We start from the raw sequence: 17680 nt of genomic DNA on the forward strand, positions 1-17680 counted from the left end.
TTTGGAAGAACCATTGCTAGATTCAAGATATCAGCATAGTGTCTTCTAGGAAAAACACTGGGAAGAAATCCACAGCCACATTGGACAAGCATCAGAGCCACAAAGGGAACTTCCTTTCCCGATGAACTGCTCTCTCTTGCAAGGGTGTCTGAGTATGCAATACACTTTAGGCAACAGAATCTGGAAAAGTACCTGCTGGCAGATCGTTCGTAGAACGTAGCGAGCGTATTCGCTCAAGCTGGCGGTTTCGATGGAAACCGCTTTCCCACATGGTTTCATAGACTGTGAGGCATTCCAAATATCATCGTCATTCATGTCATCTAGTAACCCCCTCATAGTGAAGTCCTCACTTTTTAAGGCGTTGGCATTACTGTTGCTACCGATTTCGGCATCTCCTATGGAACAGAGTTAAACATAGTGCCAAATCTTAGTTTAAAAGTGAACATTTCTCTTTTTAAGTAGTTAGAGATCACACATCTCAGAGGATCCACTAAGTTACGAAGCTATAGAAAAACGTTCCAACAAAGACCTTGAGTGTATTTTCTAATAGAAATGGAAAATTTTGCTTGGTATATATATTAAGGATCCTTCCCCAGAACTTAAAAAAATACATTCCAGGTTTTGCTAACAATAATCACACAAAAAATTAGAGCATGTTCATTTGTCCCCATTATTTTAAATGTCAATATATATTTATAGAATTCATTCGATTTATAAACAAGGAGAAAATGGGTTACTCACCTTTCTAGATGTCCCTTTTCCATTTCTTCCCTCTTAAAGTCATTTATTTTCTCTCCATGGATCAAGAGAAAAGTTTTGACTGGTGGCACCCTTAGCCCACCTTACTATGAACTTCTTGACAAGAGAGATCTATTTCCCTGGGAATGGAAAGGGGCAAGGCATACTAAGGAAGCCCTGTCAGGAAGAGCACTCATTGAATACCCAAGGCAATTAATTCACTTTTCTTTTGGCCAATCACTAGACAAATCAGAAGAGGTCAAAAGAAACTCCTCAGAGAAATCTTACCATTTTCTTGGTGGAAAGGGAGAGAAGGAAAGAATACTTTTGGCCAGGACTGCCTAAATGCTGACACAAACTCTGAAGAGTTTGAAATAGGAAAACTTTTTTTGGCCATTACAGAATTGGATCAGCCGTTCTTGCCAAGTAAATCATTCCTTTGAATTGGTAACAAGGATGCCACAATGGCTGCTGCGCCCAGCAGGACTGTGGTTTTTTCATTTCATTTTATTTTTTTATTCACAGGGTAAGAGCCGCAAGATAATCTATTAGCATTAACTACTAAGCTGAGGAAGTTTTCAAAAATTACCATTTTCAAGCAAAGGCAAGCTCTGATTTAGATGACAAAAATCCTCCAGCCAATCACATCTAGTCACAGAGCAATGCCCCTGCCAGAAACCACCGGCAAATCAGTTAGACTTAAAATGCACTTAAATTATTATTGAATTATTAAAGCTTAAAGTAGGGGTGTGAAATTTGGGAGGGCACAACAATTTTATAGTGACTCCAAAATGTTCTGTGTTCTACAAAATCAAGTATTTATTAACCACCTACCATGTGTAGGGCATGATGATGCTAGTTGCTAAGGGTACAAATGACAAATTAGAAAGTAATCCATACTCATTAAGAGCTTATAGTTTACTAGGGGAGGGTACAACATTTAAACAATTAAGTTTCTCTTTTTCTTTCTCTCTCATTACTTTGGAGAAGGGAAAAGAGGACCACCTAAGGGAACAAGGAAAGACCTCTCATCATAGGATATGGCACATGAGCTGAGCTGTGAAAGAAGCCAAAGATTCTCTGAGACTAACCTGAGGAAGGAGTGCATGCCAGTATATAGTTGCACATATCCTACAGGATATATCTAATGCTTATGGAGATGATACGTAATCAATGAATAATCATTCATTAAGCATCGATGCCAGACACTGTGATGGCTGATGGAGATACAAAGACAAAATACATGCATGTACATATATACAAACTAGGAAGAAGTTAATTAATGGTGGTGAGGGATGGGTCTCATGTCAGGAGGTGACATTTGAAATGAGCTTTAGAGGAAACTAGAGATTCTCAGCCTGTGCAAAGGTATGGAATGGGCTGATAGCATGGGAAGAACAGCAAGAAAGTCATCTTTGCTGGATTGTAGCATACACAAAAAGAAATCATGTACAATAGTTTCTGGAAAGGTAAGGTTGGAGAAAGGCGATGAAGGTCATTACATGCAAACAGAGGAATTTGTATGTGATCACAGAGGTCAACAAGAACCACTGGATTTAGTGACCAGTGCTGTGGCATGATCAGACCCATGGATTAGGATTATCACTACAGTAGTTCTGTGCAAGATATGTTGGATAGAAGAAAGGCAGAAAGAAAAATTAAGGGGGAATATTATAGCATCCAAGCCAGACATAATGGAGCCTGAGTTAGGGTGATGATTTTGTGAGAGGAGACAAGAGTGCAGATAGAAGAAATGTTTTTGATTTAGAAATGACAAAATTTAGCCTGCATTTGGATGTACGGGCTGAGTGAGGAGCCAAGAGTGAGGAGCCACAGAGTTTGGGAACATGAGTGACTAGAAGGATCATGGGATCTTCGAAAGAAATAGGAAACTTTAGGAAGGGGTAAGACTTGAGAATATGATTAATTTCTTTTTGAGCAGGTTAAGTTTGATATGCTTGTGGGATGCAGTTGAAAATGTTCAACAGGCAATTGGCGAACAAGACTTGTTACTTGTATTGATAAATGAACCTGAGAGAGCTTAGAGATCACCAAGAGATGAAATGCGGAGAGAGAAGAAAATCTTGGGATATACCCACTGTTAGGGAGTGGAATACGAAAGGTGATCTGGCAAAGAAGAATGAGAAGGAGTGATCAGAAAGGTGGGAGGAGAACCAAGAGAAAGCAAAAACAAAAGCAAATAAAACAATAAATAAATAAAATAAAATAATTTTAAAGCAAATAAATATAATAGAAAATAAGATAATAAATAATTTTTAAAAATAAAAGCAATATAAGAGAGAAGTATCCAGACTGCTGCAGAGAAGTCAAAGAAGATGAAGATTGAGAAAGTCATTAAACGTGCAATTAAGAGATCAATGGTAACACTGGAGAGTGATAAGCTCAGAAGCCAGATTGCAAGGGCTTGGGAAGTAAGAGAAGATGAAAGGGAGGCAAAGAGGGAAGACCATTTTTTTTTCTAGGAATATTAATATGAAAGGGAGGAGAGAGAGAGGATGAGAGGGATTGTGGGGTCAAAAGAGTCTCAGCAACCATTCCAGAACTACAGGTCTAGATCAAAGGGAACTATATACAACTATTAAAGTGTTTATGAGAGCCAAGGAAAAAGGAGAGGAAAATCACAAGGGGGGAAATGTAGCTTAATTTGATATTACACTATCTCCCAGTCCAGGGTAGATCTACAAGAATGAGAGTTAATCTAAATGTTTCTCAGTGATCTTGAGACCTAAGAAAACATATCAAGGCTGGCTGGTGTGGCAAAGTTTCACTGGGATCTTTCTGGACTACCTTTGAACATGAGGAGTCTTGATTTCTGTAACTGACTTTGACCATATAAAATTCCCCTTTCAAAGCACCTATGAACAACAGAAGTCTAAAGTGTCTAGGATATCCCCAAATAGTTGAACTTAACTGTGGTTTCATTGTAATGTTCATCAGGAATTTAGGCATCCCAGTGGGAAATATCCAAAATTCATAAGTATTTTTTTGTATATCCATATGCATGCATCTATAAATACATATTTTATATATAATGTACATACATATATTCATATTTCTATGTAAAGCCTCAGGCTATTGGATATGTATGTATATACACATATATAACATGCAAATATAATACACATGCATATGTATATATTCTTATTTCTATATAAAATCTCAGACTGTTGCAAATGTATGTTTATATACATATGTGTATATATTCAATAGTCAATATAATATATATTCAATACATGCATTCAATACATATATATGTATATATTCAATAGTCTAAGACTTTAGACACATAGTTTCTCAAGGGGTCTTGCTAATTTCTTGAAAAGTATATAAAAATTCATACATATGGATTTTCAAGACTACTGATACTGAATTTGTTATATTGCTATTTCTGGTTCACAAGGAATGCCATGTGGCTTATGTGCTTCTGGAAATGGTGGTAGGTTTTGAAGGTGCAGGAAAACAAATTAAAATTAAACTGACTTTAAAGAAAAGTTGCTGGTTCTTTAGAGGCAGGAAAAAATATGATAAGATATGAAAAATATCCAAATACGCAGATAGGTTAGCATAAGTGAAATGGGGTCTAAAATCATGCCTAAAATTTAGGGAACTGGTTCACACTTTCTATGAAATTCTTCCAATTGGCACTCTTTGGGTGGATTTTGACTCTTACTTTGATTAAAAATCAACATAGAAGTGTTTTCTTCATTGAAATTGAAGTTTTCTTAATGGGTATGTGGCATGATGTCTTCCTTCAGGATAGAATTTTTTTAATTTCCTTTTTATCTCCTTTTTATCAAGGAAGATCAGGTAAGTGAAGCTCTCCACATTTGTTTTTGACCTTAACTAAATCTCCCCCTGTGTCCCTCCCCACAAGTACTCACAGAAAGCTAAGTGAAACCCACCATATTTCTCAGTATCTTTTGATTCTTTGTTGAAAGCTGAGGAAGAGACCAAGGGGTAATTTCTATAATTTCTGTGCGTTATACAAAGCACTTCTAGTTTTTTTGGGTAATTCATTTTATATAATTATCTTTTCTTATTTTAATCATCAAATAATATCTATTAAACAGCATCCTACAAAGGATGGTACTAAGCCCACTCTGATGCCAATGAAGGTAAGACTCAATAGGTAAATCTTTGGGAAGTTTCTATTCAAAATTTGCAACGTGGTTAGCTTACTCATGTTGGCTAAAACACATTAGGTCTTAGACTACTTCAAAGGTTCTTAAGCCAGACTCTGTGAACTTAATTGTTTTTTTTTTATAACTGTATTTCAGTATTATTGGTTTCCTTTGTAATCCTATGTATTTTGTTTTATACGTTGGAATGCATTATTCTGAGCAGGATCCCATAGGCTTCACCAGATTGCCAAAGAATTTTGTAACACACAAAAAAATTTCTTTAAGAAGCCCTGGTCTGGGCCAGCTACCAGATAACTCAAATGCTGCTCTTGGGTAGAATGAAGTGAAGGAAGGAAAGCTTGCCCTATACCCCTGATTTATTTGGCACATCTGAGGTTAACAATATAAAATCATCTCTGGGAATTATGCCTTAGACAGAAAACAGTAATACTAGCACTATTCTGCCTCTCTCTAATGGCATTGAGGAATATTATAGGCCTCACATAATTAAGGTTTAAAGCATCCCAATGATTCAGTTCTAATCTTGGGACATAACTCCTTCACCTCCTCCTTCTGTAATTTCCACTACCATGACTTTACTCACATAGAAACTGAAGCCAAGAGATTAACTTGCCCAGGGCCACTCATTCAAACACTAAAGGAACACCAATACTGTAACCCAGGATTCCTGCCTTCCAGCCCAGGGCTCTAATCTGGCTGAAATTTAAACCCTTGGTGCCAAGCAGTCTGCCAAAAGCAGACTGATGTTTAGATCACTGAGTGTCTTTCCCCTCTGGCACACAAGCTATTTTCTCCAGAGTGACTCTTTTGCCAACATTACAAACAGAGAAGCAACAATTATCTACAGAATCAGTTTACATTTCTGAATGCAACATCCTGCAATTAAAAATGCCACAGAAAAAGATTAGGTTTCCATCAGGAGCCACCGGGGGCAATCACTTTGTCTTTGCACTAGTCGGGAAAAGGCAGGCAGGCAGCCACCAGCATCCCACAACAAGCACGTGGACTTCCATAAGATCACAAGCAGCTTTCAATCTCTCATGCAAACAATGTTCAGGCTAACAACAATCTTTCCGCAGTTTGGGTATTTAACCAAAAAGTGTAGTCTTTGAATGACCTTACCAAGCATGAGAATTGCTTTTAAGACAGCAAAGACAGCTCCCACTTCGATGCTGTTGTGAGCAGCGGCTAAAAGGTGACGGTCACAAGAAGAACGAATTCCAGGGAAAGGCTTCCCTAGGAGGGGACAGTGAACCATGGACAGCATCAATAATATTATCTCCATACAATGAACAGTACATCGTGTAACACTATAGAGTATGCAAGTCATGTCAACTGACGATCTGGAGAATCTAAATGACATTAGCAAGCCTTCAGAGTTATGGCCATATGTCATCAGGAAACATTACCATTACTTGGAATTGAAGTCTTTCAGCTTTGATTACTAATTTGCTTCTTAACCGTAGAACATAAACAGATAGGTCCTTGTCCCATCTAGTACAAAGAATACTTCCTATACTGTCACATTTGGAGGTCCTGAATACACCACAGCTTATAAATGAATACTTGTGCAAACTTAAAAATGCACTGGGAAGAGAATTCCAACCCACTCCCTTGATGCCCTCAAGAAGTCTCATTCGGGTGATTTTCCCTTACCAGAAAGAAAAATGAAGAAAAGCTATGCTAGAATCCTATTCCATGATGAAAAAAAACACACTACTGTATGGCAGCCTACCGCCCACCTGCTTTACCAAGAGTCAAGGTATTTTTATTGTTCATTAATTGCTCACTTGAATTTCTCAATACATCCTGGTTATTATTTTAATGAAAGATGTTCCCAACTTCTGTATCAGTTACCTCATTGCCCCATCAACCCTTGAGCAAGCCCACTAAAACACCAGAAGGAAAGAGTAGGCTGTCTACTGGGCGATTTTGGGAGCTTGATACCAAGCTCCCAGTAGGTGATTTTCAGCTGCTGACTTACCTGTCGCTTGAGGTAACAAACAGACCTGCGGTGTTCGGAAGAGATGAAGAAGTAATCGGCATGTCATTCTTGCTCCAGGCTCAGCATCTGGATCTCCACAAGCTAAAGGGGAAAAAAAAGACTCTCATACCAAGCTTCTAGCATATATTTAAAAAACACATTGTTTTTGTTTTAGATCCTTAATGGCCTTAAGGAAACACATCTAGAACAGGAGTTCTTAATTTTTTGTGTGGCATGGATTCTTGGCAGTCTATGGACACTTACTCAGATTAATATTTATCTAAATTCATAACACAAAATGCATAGGACTACAACAGAAACCAGTCATACAGAAAGATAGCTGTCAAAATATTAAAATAAAAAAGGTCATGGACCCCAGGTTTTAAACCCGATAAAAAAAAATTTTAAACACTTGATATTACTCAGATTATGGATTTAACATTTGTTTGCTTGTTTAATTCTAAAAACAGTTACCAAAGAATCTTTAGCTTTAAGAAGAAGTCAACTCTATTAATACCCAGATGATGAATATATTATTAGACTTTTTTTAGTTGAAGTGAAAGCCAGATGACTGGCATTTTGTCCCAGGCTGCTAACATGGTGTGAGGGAGAGGGATGCTGTCTCCTCAATGTCCATCATATATGGCATAATAGTCCTTTCTCCCTAAACCAGGCTTAGGAGACCATCTCTAGGATCCCATCAATATGGCACCCTTTTCATGAGGCCTGCCTTCCCCCATTGATAGAACTCTCCACCAATCTTCAGGATTTGGACAGTGTAAACTATTATACAAGGTCATGGGCTGCCCACTCTGGGGGCATTGCCCACTTTACCATCACTTTTGCAAACAAATTTGCCCTGGAGACAAAAATTTCTAGTACATCTTGAATAAGATCTATAGTTTACAAAAACCCCAAACTTCAAAACCACCCTTTGAATCTCGATGCCATTCCCTACCTGTCAGCAAATATGCTACAGATTTAAAAGGATTTCCCATCACAATTTTCCTACCTGCTGCTAGCAGTGAAGGAAGTGCTACATGCTGGACAACATCTTCCAGGGAAAAACATTGCCGGGCTATCAGAATCGCAATGAAGGTGGCCAGTGAATCATGGAACGAGAGGTCACTGACCTTCAAGGAAGAAAAGCAAAACAGGAGAAAATATTGGCATGTTTTCCTACCTGTTTAGTCATGTGTAAGATTATTATCAAAGAGATACTGGCTAATTGGTGCTATCCTGCTACAATTATCACACTAAGTCACAAATTTGACATATTTTAAATGTTTATTACATGCTATTCTTGTACCTCCCTCAAGGGTTCTTAATGGAATTTAGAAGGGGGGAAAAAGGTTTTGTGCTCTGACCGGTTTTTGGGTCACGTGTAAGAAGACGATGCTGATTAATCTATATGATACCCCCACAATTCAGTTTGATTCAACAAGGATTTATTAAGCAGTTTCTACAGGCCAGGCAACTGAGCTTCAGGCTGTTGCTACAAAGAAACAAAGGGGGAATCTCCAGAGAGTCTTTCACAAGATTTAATACCACAGGACACTTAACCATCGAAGAAAGAACCTGACGGATCCATTGAATTAAAGAATAATATTTTATTATGAATATAGATGTAAAATAGAAATTAGCAACCAACAAGCACTTCAGAAGAGACATAAAAGAGCCAGACAAGTTTGTGGAATTGTGAAGGGAAAGAAAAGCTTTTCATATAAGTGCAGAGAAAGAAAAATTTAGGCTCTTCTTCCTTGAATGCTGAAAATGATGGGAGGTTTGGCTAGAGCTTACAAGAATATGATGGAGGCAGAGATAGAGTGACTATATAATTGTTTTGACAAATCATCAACAAGTAGGATGGTGAGAAAGGTCCAGTCCTTGAAGATGTGAAAATAAGCTACACAAAAACATATTAGCACAGTACTAGATAGTAGAGGCAGAAAACATAAATGGGTTCTGAAAGGATCCAAAAGAAAAAGGTTGTACTGAGGCGATGCACTCCCTCAAGTGAGATTACAGATGTAAAGAGCTTTGCAAACCTTAAAGCCCTATATTAATGCTTTGTTTTGTTTTCGGAGACTAGGTCTCCCTCTTTTGTCCAGCCTGGATGTATAACAGCCACTTATGGACTCAACTCCTGTGGGAGGCATGACCTGTTTTGTTTCTGACCTGGGCTGGTTCAACCCTCCTTAGGCAGCCTGGTGGCCCACCACTCCCTGGTCTTCATCATATTGACATTAGACTTAGTGAGTACGCTCAGTCAGCTTAGTCCACTTCAGCTCTGAACTCTGAGCTCACATGACCCACTGACGTCAGCCTCCCCAGTAGATGAGACTAAGGTGCGCGCCATCATACCTGGCTCCACTCTAAAAAGGTTAGCTATTATTTTTATTATTGTTGTTGCTGCTAATTACAATAATAAGGGAAGCTAGTGTTAATTTGGATACAGAATTGGTTTTTATGGAATATAGTCTCCCACATACAACTCCTTAATATTCATGTTTACATGATCTAAAAAAAAGCTTATTCATGTGGTTTATGCTTTTATGTTCCACATTCTGAGTAACCTAGGGTATTGTGCAGAAACAGCGGGGGAAAAGACACTGATAAAGGAGTTTCTATGCCTAAATGAGAGTAGACAAGGGTACAACCAACCTCTCTTAATCCCAGTGCTTTCTCTATTTTAATGATTTCCTTTTTATTCTGTATGGAGCTTGTTTGTACATATTTGTTCACTTGCTGTCTCTCCCATTAGATTGTGAGCTCCTTGAGGGCAGGGACTGTCTTTTGCCTCTTTCTGTATCCCTAGCACTTAGCACAGTGCCTGGCATATTAATATATGGCTTAATAATAATATAATAATAATATAAGGCGCTTAATAAATGTTTACTGATTTTAATGAATATAAATGAAAAGCCTGCATATAGGATAAAAATTCATCTTTCTGTAAAAAGATTAGTCCCTCACAGCTATACTCATTATTAATATTATTATTATTGTCATTACTAATGACAATAATAGCAGCTATTCAAATTTAGATAGTGCATTAAAATTAGCAAAAGGCTTCACATGTTATTTTATTTGGTCCTTACATCAACACTGTGAGGTAGGTGCTATTATCATAATCATTTTGTGGCTGAGAAAATGGGGGCACGGAGAAGATACCTATTCACCCAGGGTCACACAGCTAGTAAATGAGGAAGGATTCAAACTCAGGACTTCTTCACTCCAAATATCCTCTTCTATCCAAAGTACCTGTGGTTTATGACTTAAACCAGATCTTTATCTTGTAATTTAGGACTTAACTGAGACAATTTTTTTTTTCAGTAGGGCAGTTAAGGGCTGATTAGAAAAATAACTAAATGCTGCTAAAATTTTCGGTTTTTTAGAGCAAAATAGAAAACTCACATCTACACTGCAGAGCAGATCATTGAAACCCCAAACGTGATTGGAAGAGCAGCAAAGGGCCTTGAGAACACCTAACCATTCCGAGCTGAGCACGGTACAGCAAGCCGTCAGTTCAGCACAAAGGTTGGCAATGTCATTGATTCTAGAAGAAAAAAACACAAGGTAGGCGGTGAGGTCACACAAAGAGAAAGCATTCATTCACACATGCAGTTAATGGGCTATTGGAGTCTCATTATGGGAAAAAATCTTATAAAAATTGATAAAGTCCTGAAATTTAAACTGTGCACTCCATGATAAAAGATCCTTTTTCCTCAATCTGTAAAATACCCTCAGTGGCTACAATTAAACCACTATTACCGAGCTTCCTAGTTGCCCAATACCAGATGGTTTCAATGGCTTCTCTAGCATTTGTTAAACAGTGTATCTCCAAATTAGAGCCAGAACATAATGACTTAAATTCTTTTGACTGCCCAATGACATTAAATAATGACAATGAGGAAGACAGTATCCAACAACAGTATTAAGAGTACTGAAGAAAGCCTAGGTCTTGGTGCACAGTACAAGTTTAATAAATTCTTATTAAAGGGACTGAAAAATGAAAGTCTTTCATACATAGAGTTTTAAAGAAACAATATAAAATTAAATTAAGGAAAACCAGTAACAAAGTGATTCCTTAGTCCAGATGTGATCAAAATATAGCAAACACTTAAAATTTATGCCTGCTTCTACATTTATAAAACTTATAAATCTGTAGATTTTATATTTGTTATATCTGCTTCTACGTTTGTAAAATCTGTGCTCGTCAATTTGTAAATTGTATACTTGCTTTGTCTGCTTCTCCATTTGTTAAATTTAGGCTTATCAATTTGTAAATTGCATATTTGTTATACACATTTGTTTAGAACTACCAGTTCTGGTACAGACCAGAGGACATTTCTTCATTTAAGGAGGTGCTCTCATTTTAGGGAAAGAATTATAATATATAAATATAATATATAATATATATATAGAATTATAATATATAAATATAATATATAATATATATATATATATATATAATATATAATATATATATAAATATAATTATAATTATCTAATAGAATGAAATAGGAGAAAGGAAACATGTTAAATTAGCTAAATAATCATCAGACTTTCTTCATTTCTATCTATGAAAAGGCTTCTGGCACCAGGCTGGGCAGACAGCAGATATTCAGTGAATGCTAGTGCTTTCATGCAGGGTGAACTTCAAGAGAAAGCATCTTACCTCTCTGCATCCTGATGCCCCATACATACATTCATGAGTGCATTACACACAAAGCTATAGCGGTTGGCCGCGTTGTCACTGAGTATCTTGCCCAGCATGGAATAGTTGACATTATGAGCAGAAGGATTCTCGATAAAATCCAACATGAACTCAGGGTCCCACAGTAAGTTGGAGTTGGAAGGCTGCACGTTGCTGTAGATGGTCTGTTTTACTTTTGAACAGGCACTACTGAGGATTAAAAAAAAATGGGGAAGTTGTGAAAAATAAACATCCGAGCAAAGTTAATAGGCTGTTTCACTGGAGGATACATTCAATAACAGAACTTTAAAAAAATCACACATTACTTTATAGGAGTCACTTACCTATATTCTGTTAACACTATTATATAATGGCTATAAACAAAAATGCCTTTATTCATTATCATTTTTATTATTGGTCAGACCTGTGATTTCATTGGTATAATATGGAATTCCCAGGTGAGGAAAGGCCTTCCACCAATATAGGTCGGTACCTTCTCTGAAATGTAAAGTCTTAGCCCTTCCAAGCAATGCTGTCAAACTCAGAAAGAAACAGTGGCCACAAATCCGTACATAAAGATCCCTGCAGGCCTCACATTGGTTTAGTTTTAAAATGTAATGTTATCTATGTTTTGCATTTTTTGAAATTTCTTTTTGTCAAATATTTTCCAATTACATTTTCACCAGGTTCAGGCCACACTCAGTGTGTTGCAGGACATCTGACACCTCTGGTTTAGATTTGGGATAGTACCCAGGCAGAAGGTTTCTCCAGCTGGCTTTCCATTACCTTGGTTGACTTTCTGCCGTGGCCTCCCTGCAAATCAAAAGGAAGGACATTTCTCCTTCAAAGTCCTGACCCTAGATTTATGACTTTTCCTCCCACTTCTCTCTCTGCCTGAAGGGAGCTTAGGTAGGGCAGCAGGAAGAGCACTGGACTAGGAATTAGGAAGATTTGAGTTCAAATCCAGCCTTAGACACTTAGTAGTTGAGTGACCCTAGGCCAATCACTCAACCTATGTTAACTTCAGTTTCCTCAACTGTCAAATGTGGATAGTGATAGCACCTACCTCCCAGGGTCGTTGTAATGATCAAATGAGGTAATATTTGTAAAGCACCTAGTACAGTGCCTGGCACATAGTAGGCATTTAATAAAGACTTCCTTCTCTGACCATACTCCTTCCTTTTGGGGGGGGTGGCAAGACGAATGGGATTATGTGACTTGCCCAGGGTCTCACAGCCAGTAAGTGTTGTGTCTGAGGCCGAATTTGAACTCAGGTTCTCCTGACTCCGGGGTTGGTGCTCTATCCACTGTCCCACAGTTCAGTGACAATACGTTCGAGGGGGAGACTCGAACTCAGGTCTCTGTGGTACCAATACACTGAAATGTTTTTCATTATTATTATTATGATGATTGTTGTTGCTGTCACTGTTGTTGTTAAGGAGGCAGCATGGTACAGTGGATTTTGATACAGAGGCACTAGATTAAAATCTTGGCTTTTAGTGACTTTGGGCATGTCACCTAACTTTAGTTTTTCACCTGTCAAATGAATAAAATTGGACTAGACAACCTACATGGTCCCTTCCACATCCAAAGCTATGCTCCTATGACATAGGACCTGTGATGTCATCAATGTAGGGAGCTCCTAGTGTGGAAAAAAATCCCCCCCTGATATCTATTAGAACAGTTGGTTCTAGCTTAGAATCTTAGAGAGCTGCCTCCCAGTAATGAAAGCAGCTAGGTGGTGCTACAGTGTACACAGTGCAGGGCCTGGAGTCAGGAAGACTCATGTTCATGAGTCTTCAAATCTGGCCTCAGACACTTACTAGCTGTGTGAACTTGGGCAAGTCACTTAACCCTGTTTGCTTCAGTTTCCTCATCTGTAAAAGGAGCTGGAGAAGGAAATGGCAAACCACTCCAGTATCTCTGCCAAGAAAACCCCAAATGGGGCCACGAAGAGTTGGACACGACTGAACAACAAATATGTCTGTAGTCATAGAGCTAGTATATGTTAGGTGCAGGATCTGAATTCAGTCTCATGAGCTTGCCTCTTGCTTTCTCCTCCCCTTCCTTCTTCTTCCTCCTTCTCCTCTTTCTCCTTTTCTTCCCTCCCTCTCTCCCCTCTCTTCCTCTCTCACTCTGATTAGTATTCAGAAATACTGCTATTTACAGATAAACCATGTGAGGGTGTGGATCAGACACACCTGGATCCCAAGGTCCTATGATTTAGTCAGCAAAAATGTCCCCATCAGACAGTGGGTGTCACTAGTGAGCATTTTGCTGTAAAACTGTAACTGACCCTTTAAGGCTGTTAAACAGGCATCTTCAGTCTCTGAAGACATTCTGAGAGCACTGCAGTTCATGTGTGAGTCAGTGAGATGGCCTTCCTTACATGAATTTTCCAACAGAAAAGACTAAAGACTAAATTTCCCAGGGATATCTATCTACCTTCTCAGTCTTTGGTTATGACACACTCCCTGGTGTTACATAAGATAAAGCTGATTGGGGATTTTCAGCAAAGGGGATATGTTCTGCACCCATTCATCCCATGGATAGGAATCATGCCCCATGAGACGGCACAGCGGTCACAGAATTTAGTCTGATTTACTGGACTCACAGAATGGAAAGGATGAAATTAACAGAGGTGACAGTAATCCGCTAGATGGCAGTGCCACACAATTACCCAAGTGTGGCCCCCTTTTTACGCAATACTCAAAACTGTGACTCAAAATAGTCACAATTAAGAAAAAAGACATTTTCAATTATGTTTCATGAAATGATTAAGCAGGTGACCAGGGATTGATTTGTGTTTTTTTTTTTATCTGTAGGACTAAGTCCAAGGTTTTAGACCTAGTGCATTGTATCAGATTGGCCGGGATACCCATCTTCTATCCTTTTCCTTTCCATTCTTCAGTTATCACCTCCTGCTCAATCTACTTTCTCCATGACCCCCGGCCAACTTTTTATTGTCTTTTACTTCACACCCTTTAAAAAAAATTCTCTGCCTAAATCTTCAATGCTATTATTAACTACCAATCTCTTCACTACCTGCCATGATCTCTCCCACCTTCATGATTATTCTTTGCCATTCTCAGCATTTGCTTTGACTCATTATTTGGTTCTTCTCCTACCCCCTCCCCTCCAAAAAAGAAATCATTCTTCAAATGTTCTTCTGGCTTTCCTAAGTCTCTCTGATTCTTCTCCACTTCCAATTATACAAGATGGGGGATGACATCAAATACTTACACAGTAATAATATTCTTGGTGTTACAAACGTTCCTATACCTCCTCTGGTCCAACTTCTTAATTTATTCTAACAAAGTAGCTAAGAACCCTAAAATGAAGTCTCTTTGCCATCTTTATACTCACTCCATGGTTACTGTGATTTCTTCTTTCCTCCCTCCCTCCCTCTTCCTTCCTTTCTTCTCTGTGGATCTTTCAACATAAATGGCTTCTTTCTCTCTTAATTTTTTTTTCCTACTTTAAGCTCTTAAGCTCTTTCCAGGTCAAGCACTCTATGGACTGTGTCAGCTAACTACTGATTAAGATCAGCAATTCTGAATTCTTACTAATATCACCAGGTAAGGGGTCATTTGTATAATCTCTTTAATACCTTGGGAAATTTTTATGAAGTGGTATGTGATTAATTTGATGTACAGAGAAAGAATTTAACGGGTTTGTCTCAGATGTCTAATATATATTGATGTGGTCTAATACATAACATAAGGATATAATTGTATAGGCTAAAAAAATTCTAATTAATACAAATCAATCAATACAAATATAGAAAGGTCATTGAATTCTGGAGATGGGGGTGGCGAGAGGTTTCACAGAAATAGCAAAGCTATTGGTTTTGTATGTTACACATCCCTTTTGTAATAAAGAATGAGTCCCTATCATTCCAGTTAATAGGAATAAAGTTGGTAGACCCAAAAGCACAATCACAAATCCAAGGGTTCTTAACCTTTTTTTGTGTCATATGCCACCATCATCCCCTTTAGGAGTTGAGTGAAGCCTACAGACCCCTTCTCAAAAGAATGTTTTTAAATAACTGAAGGGAATAAAAAATTTCATTTAGAGGTTAGTGAAAAAATTCACGGGCCCTCCTAAAGGCTCTAAATCCCAGGTTAAAAACCCCTGAATTAGACTCAGGCAGCGTGCTGAACCCTCTTCCAAAAAGTGATTCATCTAGGCTTTCTCTCAATTAATCAATTAATAAACACCTACTATATGCTGGGAACTATGCTAAGAGCTGGGGATACAAAAAGAAGTAAACGTCAGTCCCTGCCCTCAAGGAGCTTATAATTTAATGGAAGAGACAACAGACAAACAAATACACATAAAGCAAGCTATACACAGGATAAAACGGAAATATTTAAAAGAGGAAAGGCACTGGAATTAAAAGGTATTAGGGAAGCCTTCCTGGAGAAGGTGAGATTTTAGTTGGGACATAAAGAAAGCCAGGAGAGGGGGACAGAGAGCATTCCATGCATGGGGGATGGCTAGAGAAAATGCCCAGAGCTGAGAGAAGGGATTGACTTGTTCCTGGAACAGCCAGGAGTACAGCATCACTGGCTTGAAGAGTATCTGTTGAGGAGTTAGGTTTAAGAAGACTGGAAAAGTAGGAGAGGGCTAGGTTATAAGCCTCCAAATTTATGTTACACAGCCTCAACTGGGGCCTCACTGCTGCTTGGCAATCATTCCAAAATTAAATTTGGAGTGGACCTAGTGAGAACAGTCACATGTTTTTTTTTTCCCACTTTCATTTAGCAGCAAGTGTATAGGAGGGAAGGTAGCAAGTAGGAGGAATGATCCAAGCTTGAGGCCTGGCTGGATGTAATCAGAGGCATGATAAGAGGAATAGGGATTCTAGAGAGGAGGACAGTGTATAACTGAATTGGTTCACCAAAGGGTCGAGATGGGGAGATGAAGAGAGAGTGGCTAGTGCAGGGGAGAAGGTCTGGGGGAGAACCGAGATGTCAACAGTTTGGAAATCACAGTGTGGTTGAAGAGTAAGGTTATGCAAAGGAGAAAAGCCAATAAGATGGTTAGATAAGGAGATTTCAGAATTCTTAAACATAAAGGCGGGACATTTGCTCCTGATGGCAAAATCAATGGTATAAGCATCTCTATGTGTGGATGATTATTGAGTAGAGATGTAGTTCATGGAAAGTAAGTAGGTTGAGGAGCTGAGAGGTTAGGGTATTTGAGGAAGAGAGAATCTGTGAAAAGTACTCAGGAATGTGAACAGAAAGCAGGAAGCCTTAACCACAAAACAAGACAAGCATCTTCTAAAAAGGCTGGAACCCCAAACCGAAGTTTCTTCTGTGTTTGATGACTCTGGTCCCAGTATTGCTAAACAAAGATTGAAACAATTTTTTCAAAATGAAATGATTAGGAAGTGATCCCCACATAGCACCTACTCAAGAACAGAGTAGAAAAGGAAACCCTGTGTATCTCATTTTAAAAAGTTCCGCAAGAGTTTGCAGGGATGGGGAACCCATGGGCTCGAGGCCCTGGTTTAGAATCTTAAAAAAAAAAAAAAACAACAATAACTTCCCAGTGTTTGCTTCCCATGAGTCAATTAGAATAAAATTTTTAAATGGCAATATCATGATGCAAAAAGAAAAGCCAATTAAAAATCAGAAATATATGAATCTTAAGGAAAAATTACTATCTACTATGTGTCTGGAACTGCTGATGAGGGTAGCACCAAGGCAGAAGAATTAAAAAATGATACTTTTTATAGGAGGTAACTCCTGGAATTAATTTTTTTCTGTTTAAATTTAAGGGCACCCAGGTAAATTTCAGTATTGCTTATTTGAAATGAACCCTGCCAGAATTCAACAGGAACAGTTCTTGATGCTATTGATAAGGGTTATTGATGAGCTATTCTTTCTTGAAGTTTAAGAGTCAAAACTAGATGATTTCTGAATATGGTGGTTTATATTTTTAAAAGACAGTTTATTAAAATTAAAAAGTTTGCCATGCTTATATTATATTACATTATTTCACATATTTCATTGAGAATGTTATATATTTTCACCATGATTATACATTCTCATGTTAACAGAAGGAAAAATAATCCTGTATTGTCTT

General features: G+C 38.1%; 1 protein-coding gene across 2 annotated transcripts in view; it reads left to right on the forward strand.

The window, feature by feature from the left end:
* Positions 1-17680, forward strand: part of P2RY12 (purinergic receptor P2Y12) — a 58133-nt gene that overhangs the window by 12026 nt on the left and 28427 nt on the right. Inside the window, exon 1 of one of the 2 annotated variants that reach the window (XM_036753246.1) lies at positions 15101-15162. The exons of the other annotated variant lie outside the window; for it this stretch is intronic. The gene's annotated coding sequence lies outside the window, so the exon portion shown is untranslated. Of the gene's footprint in view, positions 1-15100; positions 15163-17680 lie in introns of those variants that run through there. 2 annotated transcript variants of the gene reach the window in all.

This window comes from Trichosurus vulpecula, chromosome 4 (genome assembly GCF_011100635.1).
Source record: "Trichosurus vulpecula isolate mTriVul1 chromosome 4, mTriVul1.pri, whole genome shotgun sequence".
NCBI lineage: Eukaryota > Metazoa > Chordata > Mammalia > Diprotodontia > Phalangeridae > Trichosurus > Trichosurus vulpecula.